The sequence below is a fragment of the Myxine glutinosa genome, chromosome 11 (genome assembly GCF_964187855.1).
Source record: "Myxine glutinosa chromosome 11, kmMyxGlut1.1, whole genome shotgun sequence".
In the NCBI taxonomy this organism is placed as follows: domain Eukaryota; kingdom Metazoa; phylum Chordata; class Myxini; order Myxiniformes; family Myxinidae; genus Myxine; species Myxine glutinosa.
This window is the reverse complement of record NC_136271.1, coordinates 133,986,860-134,003,039: the sequence shown is the minus strand read 5'-3', so window position 1 is coordinate 134,003,039 and position 16,180 is coordinate 133,986,860. Positions and strand designations below refer to the sequence as shown.

Sequence of the window (16,180 nt, the reverse complement as noted above, 5' to 3'; positions counted from 1 at the left end):
CGTCATGTGGTGTGGAATGTGCGATTGAATGAAGAATGATTTATCCTTCCTTACTGTATATGGATTTTAAGGTATTGTTGGGATAAAAAGGGATTTTACAAAACATCTTCCTTTTTGTCTCTGAGGAAATGGTGATCAGCAATGCACTGGTCACGGTTGTCCCGGTTTTTTATGTTGGTCCACAAACACCGTTTTTCATTGCAATGCACTTCTAAAAGATGAAGGATGGATATATGGACGGACTAACGAAGTTTGGGATTGCTGGAAGGATAGACGCACACATTTTGGGATGGATGGATGGATGGATGGATGGGCTGATGCACACAGTTGGGGATGGATGGGCTGATGCACACAGTTGGGGATGGATGGGCTGATGCACACAGTTGAGGATGGATGGATGGATGGGCTGATGCACACAGTTGGGGATGGATGGATTGATGGACTGATGTACAGTTGGGGATGAATGGATGGATGGGCTGATGCACACAGTTGGGGATGGATGGATTGATGGACTGATGCACAGTTGGGGATGAATGGATGGATGGGCTGATGCACACAGTTGGGGATGAATGGATGGATGGATGGGCTGATGCACACAGTTGGGAATGAATGGATGGATGGGCTGATGCACACAGTTGGGGATGGATGGATGGATGGGCTGATGTACACAGTTGGGGATGGATGGATGGACCGATGCACACAGTTGGGGGCGGATGGATGGATGCACACAATTGGGGGTGAATGGATGGATGGATGGATGCACACAGTTGGGGATGGATGGGCTGATGCACACAGTTGGGGATGGATGGGCTGATGCACACAGTTGAGGATGGATGGGATGGGCTAGGCTGATGCACACAGTTGGGGATGGATGGATTGATGGACTGATGCACAGTTGGGGATGAATGGATGGATGGGCTGATGCACACAGTTGGGGATGAATGGATGGATAGGCTGATGTACAAGTTGGGGATGGATGGATGGACCGATGCACACAGTTGGGGGTGGATGGATGGATGCACACAGTTGGGGATGAATGGATGGATGGATGCACACAGTTGGGGATGGATGGGCTGATGCACACAGTTGGGGATGGATGGATGGATGGGCTGATGCACACAGTTGTGGATGGATGGATGGATGAATAGATGGATGCGTTGATGCACACAGTTGAGGATGGATGGGCTGATGCACACAGTTGAGGATGGATGGATGGGCTGATGCACACAGTTGGGGATGGATGGATGGATGGGCTGATGCACACAGTTGGGGATGAATGGATGGATGGATGGATGGGCTGATGCACATAGTTGGGGATGGATGGATGGATGCACACAGTTGGGGATGAATGGATGGATGGGCTGATGCACACAGTTGGGGATGGATGGATGGATGCACACAGTTGGGGATGAATGGATGGATGGGCTGATGCACACAGTTGGGGATGGATGAATGGATGGATGGACCGATGCACACAGTTGGGGGTGGATGGATGGATGCACACAGTTGGGGATGAATGGATGGATGGATGCACACAGTTGGGGATGGATGGGCTGATGCACACAGTTGGGGATGGATGGGCTGATGCACACAGTTGAGGATGGATGGGCTGATGCACACAGTTGGGGATGGATGGATTGATGGACATGCACAGTTGGGGATGAATGGATGGATGGGCTGATGCACACAGTTGGGGATGAATGGATGGATGGATGGGCTGATGCACACAGTTGGGAATGAATGGATGGATGGGCTGATGCACACAGTTGGGGATGAATGGATGGACCGATGCACAAAGTTGGGGGTGGATGGATGGATGCACACAGTTGGGGATGAATGGATGGATGGATGCACACAGTTGGGGATGGATGGGCTGATGCACACAGTTGGGGATGGATGGATGGATGGATGGGCTGATGCACACAGTTGGGGATGGATGGATGGGCTGATGCACACAGTTGGGGATGGATGGATGGATGGGCTGATGCACACAGTTGGGGATGAATGGATGGATGGATGGGCTGATGCACATAGTTGAGGATGGATGGATGGGCTGATGCACACAGTTGGGGATGGATGGATGGATGGATGCATTGATGCACACAGTTGAGGATGGATGGGCTGATGCACACAGTTGAGGATGAATGGATGGGCTGATGCACACAGTTGGGGATGGATGGATGGATGGGCTGATGCACACAGTTGGGGATGAATGGATGGATGGATGGGCTGATGCACATAGTTGAGGATGGATGGATGGATTTGCTGATGCACACAGTTGAGGATGTATGGGCTGATGCACACAGTTGGGGATGGATGGGCTGATGCACACAGTTGGGGATGGATGGGCTGATGCACACAGTTGAGGATGGATGAATGGATTTGCTGATTCACACAGTTGAGGATGGATAGGCTGATGCACACAGTTGAGGATGAATGTATGGATGGGCTGATGCACACAGTTGAGGATGAATGTATGGATGAGCTGATGCACACAGTTGAGGATGAATGTATGGATGGGCTGATGCACACAGTTGAGGATGAATGTATGGATGGGCTGATGCACACAGTTGGGGATGGATGGTTGGGCTGATGCACACAATTGGGAATGGATGGATGGATGGACCGATGCACACAGTTGAGGATGGATGGATGTATGGACCGATGCACAGTTGGGATGGATGGAAGGATGGGCTGATGCACACAGTGGGGGATGGATGGGCTGATGCACACAGTTGGGGATGGATGGATGGATGGGCTGATGCACACAGTTGGGGATGAATGGATGGATGGATGGGCTGATGCACATCGTTGAGGATGGATGGATGGATTTGCTGATGCACACAGTTGAGGATGTATGGGCTGATGCACATAGTTGGGGATGGATGGGCTGATGCACACAGTTGGGGATGGATGGATGGATTTGCTGATGCACACAGTTGAGGATGGATGGGCTGATGCACACAGTTGCGGAGGAATGGATGGATGGGCTGATGCACACAGTTGAGGATGAATGGATGGATGGGCTGATGCACACAGTTGGGGATGGATGGATGGGCTGATGCGCACAATTGGGGATGGATGGGCTGATGCACACAGTTTGGGAATTGATGGGCTGATGCACACAGTTGTGGATGAATGGATGGATGGGCTGATGCCCACAGTTGGGGATGAATGGATGGTTGGATGGGTTAAAGCACACAGTTTGGGAATTGATGGGCTGATATACACAGTTGGGGCTGAATGGATGGATGGGCTGATGCACACAGTTGGGGATGAATGGATGGATGGGCTGATGCACACAGTTGGGGATGAATGGATGGATGGGCTGATGTACACAGTTAGGGATGGCTGGATGGATGGACCGATGCACACAGTTGGGGATGGATGGGCTGATGCACACTGTTTGGGAATTGATGGGCTGATGCACACAGTTGTGGATGAATGGATGGATGGGCGGATGCCCACAGTTGGGGATGGATGGATGGGCTGATGCACACAGTTGGGGATGGATGGGTTAATGCACACTGTTTGGGAATTGATGGGCTGATACACACAGTTGTGGATGAATGGATGGATGGGCTGATGCACACAGTTGGGGATGAATGGATGGATGGGCTGATGTACACAGTTGGGGATGGATGGATGGATGGGCTGATGCACACAGTTGGGGATGAATGGATGGATGGGCTGATGCACACAGTTGGGGATGGCTGGGCTGATGCACACAGTTGAGGATGGATGGATGGATGGGCTGATGCACACAGTTGGCGATGGACAGGCTGATGCACACAGTTAGGGATGGATGGGCTGGACACACAGTTGGGGATAAATGGATGGATGGGCCGATGCACACAGTTGAGGATGGATGGGCTGATGCACACAGTTGGGGATGGATGGATGGATGGATGGGCTGATGCACACAGTTGGGGATGGATGGATGGATGTGCTGATGCACACAGTTGGGGATGAATGGATGGATGGGCTGATGCACATAGTTGAGGATGGATGGATGGATTTGCTGATGCACACAATTGAGGATGGATGGGCTGATGCACACAGTTGAGGATGGCTGGATGGATTTGCTGATGCACACAGTTGAGGATGGATGGGCTGATGCACACAGTTGGGGATGGATGGATGGATGGGCTGATGCACACAGTTGGGGATGAATGGATGGATGGGCTGATGCACATAGTTGAGGATGGATGGATGGATTTGTTGATTCACACAGTTGAGGATGGATGGGTTGAAGCAGACAGTTGAGGATGGCTGGATGGATTTGCTGATGCTCACAGTTGGGGATGAATGGATGGATGGGCTGATGCACATAGTTGGGGATGGATGGATGGGCTGATGCACACAGTTGAGGATGAATGGATGGATGGGCTGATGCACACAATTGGGTATGGATGAATGGATGGGCTGATGCACATAGTTGGGGATGGATGGATGGGCTGATGCACACAGTTGAGGATGAATGGATGGATGGGCTGATGCACACAATTGGGTATGGATGAATGGATGGGCTGATGCACACAGTTGGGGATGCATGGATGTATGGACCGATGCACACATTTCACGATGGATGGATGGGCTGATGCACACCGTTTTGTGGGTGGATGGGATGGGCTGATGCACACAGTTGGGGATGAATGAATGAATGGATGGATGGATGGGCTGATGCACACAGTTGGGCATGAATGGATGGATGAATAGATGGATGCATTGATGCACACAGTTGGGGATGGATGGGTGGATGGACGGACAAACACAATTGGGGATGAATGGATCGATGAACAAACACAGTTGTGGATGGATGGAAGGACGCACACAGTTGGGTATATATGGTTGGATGGACGAACACACAGTTGGGGATGGATGGATGGATGGAAGGATGAACAAACACAGTTGGGGTTGGATGGATGGACGAACAAACAAGTTGAGGTTGGTTGGATGGATGGATGAACGGACGGACGCACACAGTTGGGAATCGAAGGATGAACAAACAGTTGGGGTTGGATTGTCGGATGGATGGATGGACAAACACGTTGAGGATGGATGGATGGATGGAAGGATGAACAAACACAGTTGGGGTTGGATGGATGGATGAACAAACACAGTTGAGGATGGATGGATGGACGAACAAACAAGTTGAGGTTGGTTGGATGGATGGATAAACGGACGGATGCACACAGTTGGGAATGGAAGGATGAACAAACACAGTTGGGGTTGGATGGTTGGATGGATGGATGAATAAACACAGTTGTGGATGGATGGTTGGACAGGTGTACACACGACTGATTAAAGTGTGTGTGTGTGTGTGTGTGTGTGTGTGTGTGTGTGTGTGTGTGTGTGTGTGTGTGTGTGGATGTGTGTGTGTGTGTGTGTGTGTGTGTGTGTGTGTGTGTGTGTGTGTGTGTGTGTGTGTGTGTGTGTGTGTGTGTACGTACACACCAGCCCTTCCCTCATGCACACCACTTTGAACATTCCACCCAACCTTTCTCTCATTAATCTGTAATGTATGATACAGAAATGCCCTAGCTTTGTCCCCCAATGCCATGTGATCCTCGCTTTGTTCACTCATTTCAGCACTGGCGTCTTTACAAGTTGTCCTTTTGCAATGGAGTACTGTTATGGATTCGTAACTTCCGTTATTGTGGTTTTCACCCCCTTGCCGTAGTTCTGATATTATGTACTATTATTATCTTCAAAAGGTTTATTATTCAGGAACGTTATCTAATGTTAAAAAGGTTAACGTAAAATGATACAGGAAACCGACCCGGAAGGAAAAGGCGGTGAAGAAGAGGAAGGCGAAAAAAGACATTTGAAAAACGAGGGATTCGGAAAAGCGCGGGACCTAGCGTGGTCGAGCGTACATAGCGAGGGAACCTTGAGTCCTTGAAAGGAATCTCGGGCGATCGGTGTCATCGCTGGAATTGTGGAAAAGCCTGCGAAGACAGGTACAGGCGTGAGGTTCCAGAGAATCTTCGCCGCGAGGCCGCGGTTCGAGTGAGAGCCGTCCGCCATTTCGCCCCGTGCACCGCCTTCATCGGAAAGGGTTTTTGTCGCGTCGGCTGGGCTTATCCTCCGGTGGTTTGCCGGGGACGGCTGTGCAATACAGCGGCGTCTGAAAATTGCCCTGCGGTTCGCTGATTGAACGGTGCAGGTGCACGTCTGGATCGCGTCTTTGGGAGTTCCCTTTACACCGCCCGTTTGCTGTTAGTGTGGATCACGTGACAGTCCACGCCTTGCCTACACCTCCTTACTCGCCACCGTCCCGTCGCCTCATCTCCGTGGAGTTACACAGACATTGAGAAGGGCTCGCTTTCAGTCCCTGGGGGGGTACCGTGAATTTGAGCTAGGTTACCCTCTTAAGATCTTGATTGAATGGTTGATTGCCACAATTATTGTATGGTTCTTCTTGTGTGCTTTTAATATATTATTTGTTCATTGACAACCAAGGGTGTGGTTTCCTTATTGATTTGATTGTTTCATTGGATTGGATGGTTTCATTAGTGATTGATTTCGACACGGAATAACATCTATATCTTTCTGCCGGGGTTCCTCTCAGGGTTCGGAGGTTACCGAGACCAGGAGATTGCAGAGAACCCCGTAACAGAAATTGGGGGCTCGTCCAATTGACTCGTGGGCTCGAAATTGGGTCTGCGTCCGGGATCTAAAAATCCTCTAAATTTAGTCCGGGAAAGAATTCCCGAACATTCCCAGAATTCCCAAATTTGGAACTTGTTCCTACATTCCCAAATTTTTCCAAAAACAAACAAAAAAATATATATTTTGTTTTTTAAAATTTCTTGTGTGAAGGTTAACAGGTGTTAACAATAGTCACCATGGAGTTTGACGCAGAGAAGTTTGCAGTGACCCCTAGTGAAGCACAATTCAGAGCGTTAGTAAAATCGGACCTCTTGAAATTGGCCAAACATTTTAGCTTGGATGTCCGAACTAATATGAGGAAGGCAGAGATGCAGCCAGTGGTGGTACAATCTATGGTGGGATTAGGAGCATGGGAAGAGGTAGCCTGGGATTGGTTACCTGAGGAACCAGAAGATGTGGAGTTCCGGAAACTGGAGATGCAATTACTGAGCCAGGAAAGGGAAAAAGCAGAGGAAAAAAAAAGAAAAAGGAAAGAGCAGAACAGGAACGAGAACTCTAGGAAAGGTGAGAAGAGAATAGAGCAGAGGAAAGGAAAGCAGAAGAGAGAAGAGAAGAGAAACGAGCAGAGGAAAGGAGAGTTGAAAGAGAACTCCAGAAAAGGTTGGAGGAGAAAAAAGCAGAAGAGAGAAAAGCCGAAAGGGAGTTAAGGGACCGTGAAATGGCGCTTCAGCAGGAAATTAGACTCAAGGAGCTGGATGTAATGAAAGAACGGGGAGAGGTACCATCCATGCCGACTGGTTCGACACCGAGTCAGAACACCTGGAGTGTTGGCAGACATGTGAGGCTGGTTCCACCCTTCAATGAAATGGAGGTAGCCAATTTTTTTTCACACTTTGAGAAAGTGGATGGAGGTCCTCAATGCCAAACAGGAAATTAGAGCTGTCTCCCTTGACATATCACGTGCCTTCGATACGGTCTGGCACCCTGCTCTGCTCACCAAACTCTCCTCCTTTGGTATCCATGGAAATCTCCACGCATGGCTGGCGGACTTCCTCTCTAGTCGCAGTCAACGTGTGGCCCTGAATGGGTTTCTCTCATCATCTCTTCCTGTTCAGGCTGGAGTTCCCCAAGGCAGTGTTCTGGGCCCTGTGCTTTTTCTGGTCTTCATCAATGATCTCTCTGACGCTCTTGAAAATCCTCTCTATCTCTTTGCTGATGACTCTACTCTCTGTCGCTCCATTCCTCATCCCTCAGATCGGCAGTCTGCAGCCTCCTCACTCTCTGCAGACCTGGACAAAATCACAGACTAGGCAAACAAGTGGAACATGTCATTCAATCCTGACAAATCTCACTCTTACGATGTCTCTCCGAAAAGACCGACTGGACAACCCTCCCACCCACTTTCTGAATAATCCTCTCCAAGAAGTTCTGTCACTCAAGCTTTTGGGTCTCACTATCTGCCATGAACTTTCCTGGGAAAACCACATTTCAAATCTGGCCTCCAAAGGCAGTCGCCGACTGGGCATCCTCCGTCGTGCGAAGCCCTTCCTTGGCACACGTGAGCTCCTCACCACATACATGCTTTCATCCGCAGCTCAATGGAATACTGCTCTCCCCTCTGGGCTGGTGCTCCTGCCTCACACCTAGCTCGTCTTCACGCTGTTGAAACCAAAGCGTTCAGAATCATTGGAATCTCCCGCGATGAAGCTAACTCCAAGGGCCTTTCACTCACTCACCGCAGGCAGGTTGGTGGTCTTTCCGTCTTCTACCGACTCCTCTCTGGCCTTTCCCCCCCAGCTCTCTCTGGGCTCTGTCCCCCAAATATTCCTACAGGTCGCACAAGATCTGCCTGCAACCCTCTTATGGTTAAACTGCCAAAATCAAGACTCTCTGCTCACCTTCACTCCTTCATTCCTCTTTTGTCCCACCTCTGGAACAAACTCCCTCACTCTCTTCAATCTCACTCCCCCCTCCAGGTCTTTAAAACAGCTGTTCACCACCATCTCTTATCTTCCCCCATCCAAAACCTTGATCTTTTCTACCCCTGCTAATTTCACCCCAAATCCACTTTTTTGAAATACCAACTTCTGTCCTGGAAGTCCTTGGTGTCCTTGTGTTTTAAATTCCCCCCCCCCCCCTTTCCCACGCCTCCTCCCCCCAAGCCCTCTCCCTCCCACACATCTCCCTGCTCTCAAATGTTGTGTTTGTGTGCTTCCCCTTCTCTCCCCATCTTGTCTTCCGCTCCCTCTTTTTATAAATTTTGTTTGTCTGGTTGATTTGTTTGTGATATAAATGTTAGCTCTTTCACGAGCCTCGATTCAGCATACAAAAAAGAAAAAGGAAAAAAAAAAGAAAAAAAAAAGTGGCCCAACTGCTAAACTGGCCTGAGGAGTCCTGGACCATATTCGTGCAAAATGTTCTGGTGGGTCAAGCTCAAGATATTTATTCGGCTTTACCGATTGACCAATGTGCAGATTATGAGGTATTGAAGAAAACCATTCTCAAAGCCTATGAATTGGTCCCTGAAGCTTACCGGCAAAAATTCCGGAACGCCAGGAAGAGGGAGAATGAGACCCATGTGGAGTTTGCCAGAATGCAAGAAACCATGTTTGATCGGCGGTGTGATTCAAAATGAGTTGGGAAAGACTTCGAACTACTGCGACAATTGATCCTGGTGGAGGAATTCCAACAGTGTGTCCACAAGGACATTAAAGTTCATCTGGAGGAAAGGAAAGTACCAAAGCTGTTTGAGGCAGCAGCCATGGCTGATGACTATGCCTTAACCCACAGGATGGGGTTCCGCAAACCTAACTTCTCGCCTAGACCTAGCCAGGGGAGCTATGGTACATCAGGGGCGGAGAGCGAAAATTCAGGGGGGCGGCCTCGAGATGAATATGAGGACCACTCTGATACCACGACTTCTAGGAGTCCGAAGACAGCAGCTCCAAGGCAGGCTTACCCTCCGGGGGTTCGAGACAAACCACGAGGTTCTCCTCCGGGCCTACTTGCGCTTTTTGCCATTAACCTGGACATTTGATGTCCCACTGTTATGCTCTGGGAAAGGAAAATCAGGAGCGGAGTTCGACTAGTACCACTCCGAATGCAATGGCAAATGTGAGTGGTCGCCCTCAAAAGGGTTACCAACCATTTATTTCAGAGGGGTTTGTGTCACTGGATGGAGCCTCGACTAACCGGAAACCTGTTAGGGAATTGAGGGACACCGGAGCACATCAATCTTTAATGCTTGAAGGCATCTTGCCATTGTCAGAAGAGACGGCAGCTGGTGATCGTGTTCGTTTACAGGGGATTGGTGGCTGTGTTAGAGCTCCACTTCATGCCATCCATTTGGAGTCCGATGTGGTGTCAGGACCAGTCACCATAGGTTTACAAGCCACTTTTCCTGTAGAGGGAGTATCTGTTGTTATCGGGAATGATTTGGCCGGTGCTCAAGTTTATGGTAACCCGATGGTTGTTAGAAAGCCCAGTAGGGAAAATAACACCACACCAGTTTGGGATGGCGACAAATTTAGCAAGTTATTTGTAGGTGGACTAAACTTCAAAACAAAGGAAGATGTTCTGGAGTCTGCCTTCAGCAAAAATGGACCGCTTTTGGAAGTGCTGCTGATAAAAGATAGGGAGACTCAAAAGTCAAGAGGGTTTGTCTTTGTCACGTTTGAAAACTCAAAGGATGCCAGAGATGCAGAAAAGGATCTGAATAGCAAGGAGTTGGAGGGTTGGACCATAACAGTAGGGAAAGCATTTCCTAGGTGTCGTGGGGGCTACAGAAGAGGACAACGGAATAGTAGTTTTGGTGGTGGCCGCAATCGATATTATTATGGAGGCTCCCAGAGTTTCGGCAGCTCCCGTAGGAAGGATTATCCGAGTAGTGGCCGAGAAGGAGACCGCTATTCATGTGACTACAGTGACACGCGGTCCCACCGTAATTATTATGAAAGTTCGGAAAAGTTGAAGCACTGAATGCTGCGGAGCGCCGAGCCAAGATTCCTCCACGGATTAACCGTGAACCGGCATTCATGTAGGCATCCATGTTCCTAAAGGCATCCATGTAGTGAACTTCCCTACACGGATTAACCGTGAACTCCATGTTCCTGAAGGCGTCCATGTAGTGAACTTTCCTGCACGGACTAACCGTGAACTCCACGTTCCTAAAGGCGTCCATGTAGTGAATACTTCCAGGCCTCACCACCCAACCACCATGGAACCTGGCTTTCGGCTCGGCCTCCAGGGGAAAGTGCTGTAGATTTGCTTGACCTTGGGATTTTTGATCACCACCCCTTAACCTTCATGCAAAAGAAACTAAAAGTGAAAAATCAGAGGTTGATGAGATGGAGTTTGGCTTTGCAGGAGTTCAACTTGGAAATTGAATATGTAAAGGGCAGGGACAATGTCGTTCCTGATGCTTTGTCCAGAGTGATTTATCTTTGGAAATCTCTGTGGGTTGTGTGAAATTTTGTTGTTTTATTTTTGGGGAATGTTGAATATTGTTGCCCACGGGAATTGATGATTTGGGTTGGGAATTTACTTTTGCTTGTTTAAAGAGTTTGTATGCAAAGCAAGTTTTTGCTGTGTTCAAACTTTCTTTCTTGAGGGGGGGAAGTGTTACGGATTTGTAACTTCTGTTATTGTGGTTTTCACCCCCTTGCCGTAGTTCTGATATCATGTACTATTATTATCTTCAAAAGGTTTATTATTCAGGAACGGTTATCTAAAGTAAAAAAGGTTAACGTAAAATGATACAGGAAACCGACCCGGAAGGAAAAGGCGGTTAAGAAGAGGAAGGCGAAAAAAGACATTTGAAAAACGAGGGATTCGGAAAAGCGCGGGACCTAGCGTGGTCGAGCGTACATAGCGAGGGAACCTTGAGTCCTTGAAAGGAATCTCGGGCGATCGGTGTCATCGCTGGAATTGTGGAAAAGCCTGCGAAGACAGGTACAGGCGTGAGGTTCCAGAGAATCTTCGCCGCGAGGCCGCGGTTCGAGTGAGAGCCGTCCGCCATTTCGCCCCGCGCACCGCCTTCATCGGAAAGGGTTTTTGTCGCGTCGGCTGGGCTTATCCTCCGGTGGTTTACCGGGGACGGCTGTGCAATACAGCGGCGTCTGAAAATTGCCCTGCGGTTCGCTGATTGAACGGTGCAGGTGCACGTCTGGATCGTGTCTTTGGGAGTTCCCTTTACACCGCCCGTTTACTGTTAGTGTGGATCACGTGACAGTCCACGTCTTGCCTACCCCTCCTTACTCGCCACCGTCCCGTCGCCTCATCTCTGTGGAGTTACAGAGACATTGAGAAGGGCTCGGTTTCAGTCCCTGGGGGGTACCGTGAGTTTGAGCTAGGTTACCCTCTTAAGATCTTGATTGAATGGTTGATTGCGACAATTATTGTATGGTTCTTCTTGTGTGCTTTTAATATATTATTTGTTCATTGACAACCAAGGGTGTGGTTTCCTTATTGATTTGATTGTTTCATTGGATGGTTTCATTTGTGATTGATTTCGACACGGAATAACATCTATATCTTTCTGCCGGGGTTCCTCTCGGGGTTCAGAGGTTACCGAGACCAGGAGATTGCAGAGGACCCTGTAACAGTACAAATTACTTTTCTAAGCTTGATTTGTGTATGTTTTCAAGACAATTTGCATATGATCGCTACCTTATTGGGACACTTCATGCAAGGCCTCATAGGGACAGTTGCCTGGCTGCAGGTGAATCAAAATAAAAACCAATTACTGCACTGTAGTCACAAAAAGGAAACCGGATATTAACACACACACACACACACACACACACACACACACACACACACACACACACACTGCCAGAGGAGGGGCATGAGGATAGCAGACTAAAATGTTCTGGATTGAGAGAGAGGAAATGTCAACGGGATTAGAAAAGATGTTGGATCAACAAAGGCGATGGCATCATATGGCAGTGGGTTGATGCTTTCAAATAGTGGAGGGAATAACAAGATTGATCGAGACGGACTATGCTCCAAAGGGGAACAGAGCAGTGAAGAAAGAGGAACTGGTGGACTAGATGTGTGAAGGGGAGCCATGTATGTATGAGTGGGTGAGTGCATCCAACCAGGCAGAGCTAGAGATGTATGGAGTGAACTGGATTTGGCTGCTCATTCACATTTTGACATGTGAAAATCGAATATTTTTCAAGTATATTGGTTGGTCTCGTGCGTTATTCTGTCTGTCCGTTTGTTACTTGGCAAAAAAATTATTTTGGGACATGTATGTATGTTGATCCCTTCCGTTTGTGTGTTTGTCTGTCCGTTCACTCATACGAGTACTTGCCTACAGGTCACAATTTTAAACCGATCTTCACGAAACTTCACCAAATGGTAAAGTTCGTGGTCCGGCAAAATCCTATATATTTTTGAGGTCAAAAGGTCAACAAAGGCCAAAGGTCAACCACTTCTTTTCAAATTTCTAAAATCCTCAATTTTCATCCGATTGACTTGAAATTTGAATAGGATTTTCATATCAGTGAATTGAATTCAACCACCAACTATTTTTGAGATCAACATAGCTCACAAGGTCAACTACTTTTTTCAGATTTCTAAAATCATCAATTTTCATCCGATTTAACTTAAAATTTGAAGACTATCTGCATACAAGGTTACTGAATTCAACCACCAAGTATTTTCGAGGTCATCATAGGCCAACAACTTATTTTAGGGATTTCGCTTTGCACGACATATTTCTGTATTATTTACTAGCAGGAGTACCCGGCGAGCATTGCGGGGGGTGGGGGGGTAGGATGGGGGAGTGGGAGGGAGGAGGCAGGAGAGGGAGGGATGAGGAAAGGAGTGGGGGGAGTGGAAGGGGGAGGGGTGGGAGAGGGAGGGAAAAGATGTACTACATATACATCTTTGGGCGGGAGGGGTGGCTTTGACGGGCCTCTCCGTTTTGGGGGAGGGCCGGAGGGGGGATGAGGATGAGGAAAAATTTACCCATGCAAAGTGTGCTTTAACCTCAGTGTTGCCCAGGTAGAAAATTGTAATACCCTCTAACCTCAGTGTTGCCCAGATAAAAAAAAGAAAATTGTAATACCCTCTGCCACCAATACCAGGTGGCGCTACACGGTACACATTTGCATAGAGAACTTATGCCCCTCTCCTGGTCCCCCACACCCCCGCATGAGGCTGTGGACACATAGCCTATGTTATCCCTCTCACAAAGTTGTATTTGTTCCCGAGTAATGTATATAAGCATTTATAGCTGGAGTACCCGGCATTGCTCAAGCAAAAAAGAAACAACACATTTGAAATGAGGGCAAATATAATGAAAAAGCAATTGCATCCAAATCAGAATCCATCACAAATGTCAAATCGTCATTTTACCTTTTCGTTGAATATGTGCTGCCGAATGTGCCGTTCATCACGTTTCCGAGTTAAGTATGATGACGTTCAGGATGAAGAAGAAGCCTTACCACCAACTTCGACTGCTTCCGGCCTTGTTTTATTATTTGTGTTCAAATGTCTGTGGGGATTGTCTTGTATTTATTTATGTGAATGTGTACTTGTATATAACTGTCATTAATCAAAAAGGCTTAGACACAATAGAGCGAATTTTTTCTTTTCTTTTTCTTAATCCAAAAAAAACAATTCTTTTTTTTCCAAAAAATAAAAATTCTATTTTGGGAGGGGGGAGGGGGGGCTAAAACACTCCCCGCCACTCACTGATGAACCTCTGAAAGTTTGACGAAGATCCGTTCAGCCATCTCTGAGACAAATGGTGACACACAGACAGACAGACCAACGGCTCTTTTATATAGAAGATTATTTACGATGCTTCCTCTGCACTCCATGATTGTACTCCCACCACTATCTTGTCCAACTACTATTTACTACCTTACCCCCTTACCTACATTAACTCCTTACCTGCTTCTATGAAATCAGTAATTATGTTTCTCGTCACACTCATAAAACCACTGAAATGTTATTTTTATAAGTTGCCTTACCATCCCAGATCACTTTATGATGAAGTTCATACATGTAGCTGTTTGAAATAAATACGTCTCATTCTGCATTATATTATCCACGAGGCTTCTTTTTCACGACGTGGAATGCTTTCGCTCCCTGCATTCTGGAAAACCACCCCACAAATCATTTTGTTTAATCACCTTCTGCCACTTAAGGTCGATGTTGGTTATGTTTTCCCCCCTGTCTGTTTTTTTCTTATTATTATTAGGTTTACTCTCCATGAAATGGAGAGGAAACCTATAATTATTACTGCTAGAGTTTTTCTTATTCTTCCACCCTATTTTGCACCTCCTAAAACTTCATAATTAAGTTTCTCAGCAACCGCTGATCGGATTGACAGGAATTTTTCAACAAATGATCGTCTAGGCTCGTATAATTTTTTAATGCTAATTATGATGTCATAGGTCACGTGGTATGGGCGCCATCTTGTAAAACACCTACAACTTTGGCCCTCTATATCTCGAATGGCTGAATGGAAACATTTGAGTAATGGCTCATTCTAAAGAACTCTGCAATGGGAACAAAAAACATGTTTATTGAGTATATTAAAAATGCTAACGTTAAGAGGTCAGAATTCGTCAAACACTATTTTTTTCTCCCCCGAAAATGATATTTTTTCCCAGATGCTTAGTTAAAAAAAACTCAGGATGCAAAAAAATTCGAAGTCATATGTCACATGGTTCGGCCGCCATGTTGTTTTGAGTGAAAAGTCTGGAAAAAAAACACTAAAATCACATTTTCTCCAAAACGGCTGAACAGATCGAGCCCAAACTTGCCATGCATACTCGCATACCCATGACAAACAAAAAAGTCAACGAGCACGACGTTTTCCGTCACATGGTTTCAGAGTTATGACGTTTTAAAGCATAAACTAGAAATGGTATCCTCCATAATTTGTGAAGATATCGAGTGGAAACTTTACACAAATGTTCCTCTTGGGGGGATGTTTCAATGTTACTTGAGACGTTTTGATAAGTCACATGGTTTGGCCGCAATAAATAATGGAAGGAAAATCCGAAAAAGCTTCTAACTCTTGAACCACTGCATTGATCGACTTGAATTTTTAATTCAATGTAGCACTCATCAAGCGGAACAAGTGTGCAAAATTTCAAGATGATTGGATGTACGGTCTGGAAGATAGAAGTTGTTGTTGTGTGAAGAAGAAGAACCGCAACGCCATTTCTTACCAGGCCATGTGATATAACCACCTCACGAGCTAAGGGTAGCTCAGAATTAAATTTTGTCTTCGGATTTGGCAGTCGCTAGAGGGTGTTAACATTCGAATGCAACAAATCTGGCCAAATTCTGATGTATTTTCGTAAAACCCCACCATGTTGTCATTTATATTGGAAAATAACATTGTAAAACTCTCCGCCGCCTCGGCTTATTTCTCGCTCTGAAGTTCATCCTGTCTTCAATTTTATAGAGAAAGAGAGGTATCTGAAAGCAATGGTAACCTTTACTTGGTGGAAATCCGATGAAAAATGACGAAGTTAATCGAAATCTGACATTTTAAATTGATTGCATTTTCAAAGTGAATTCTTCCTCAGGTAAAATA

General features: G+C 46.9%; 1 protein-coding gene across 4 annotated transcripts in view; it reads left to right on the top strand.

The window, feature by feature from the left end:
* The window catches only part of NFYB (nuclear transcription factor Y subunit beta), a 30,948-nt gene that overhangs the window by 757 nt on the left and 14,011 nt on the right, over nucleotides 1-16,180 (top strand). The window lies entirely within an intron of this gene.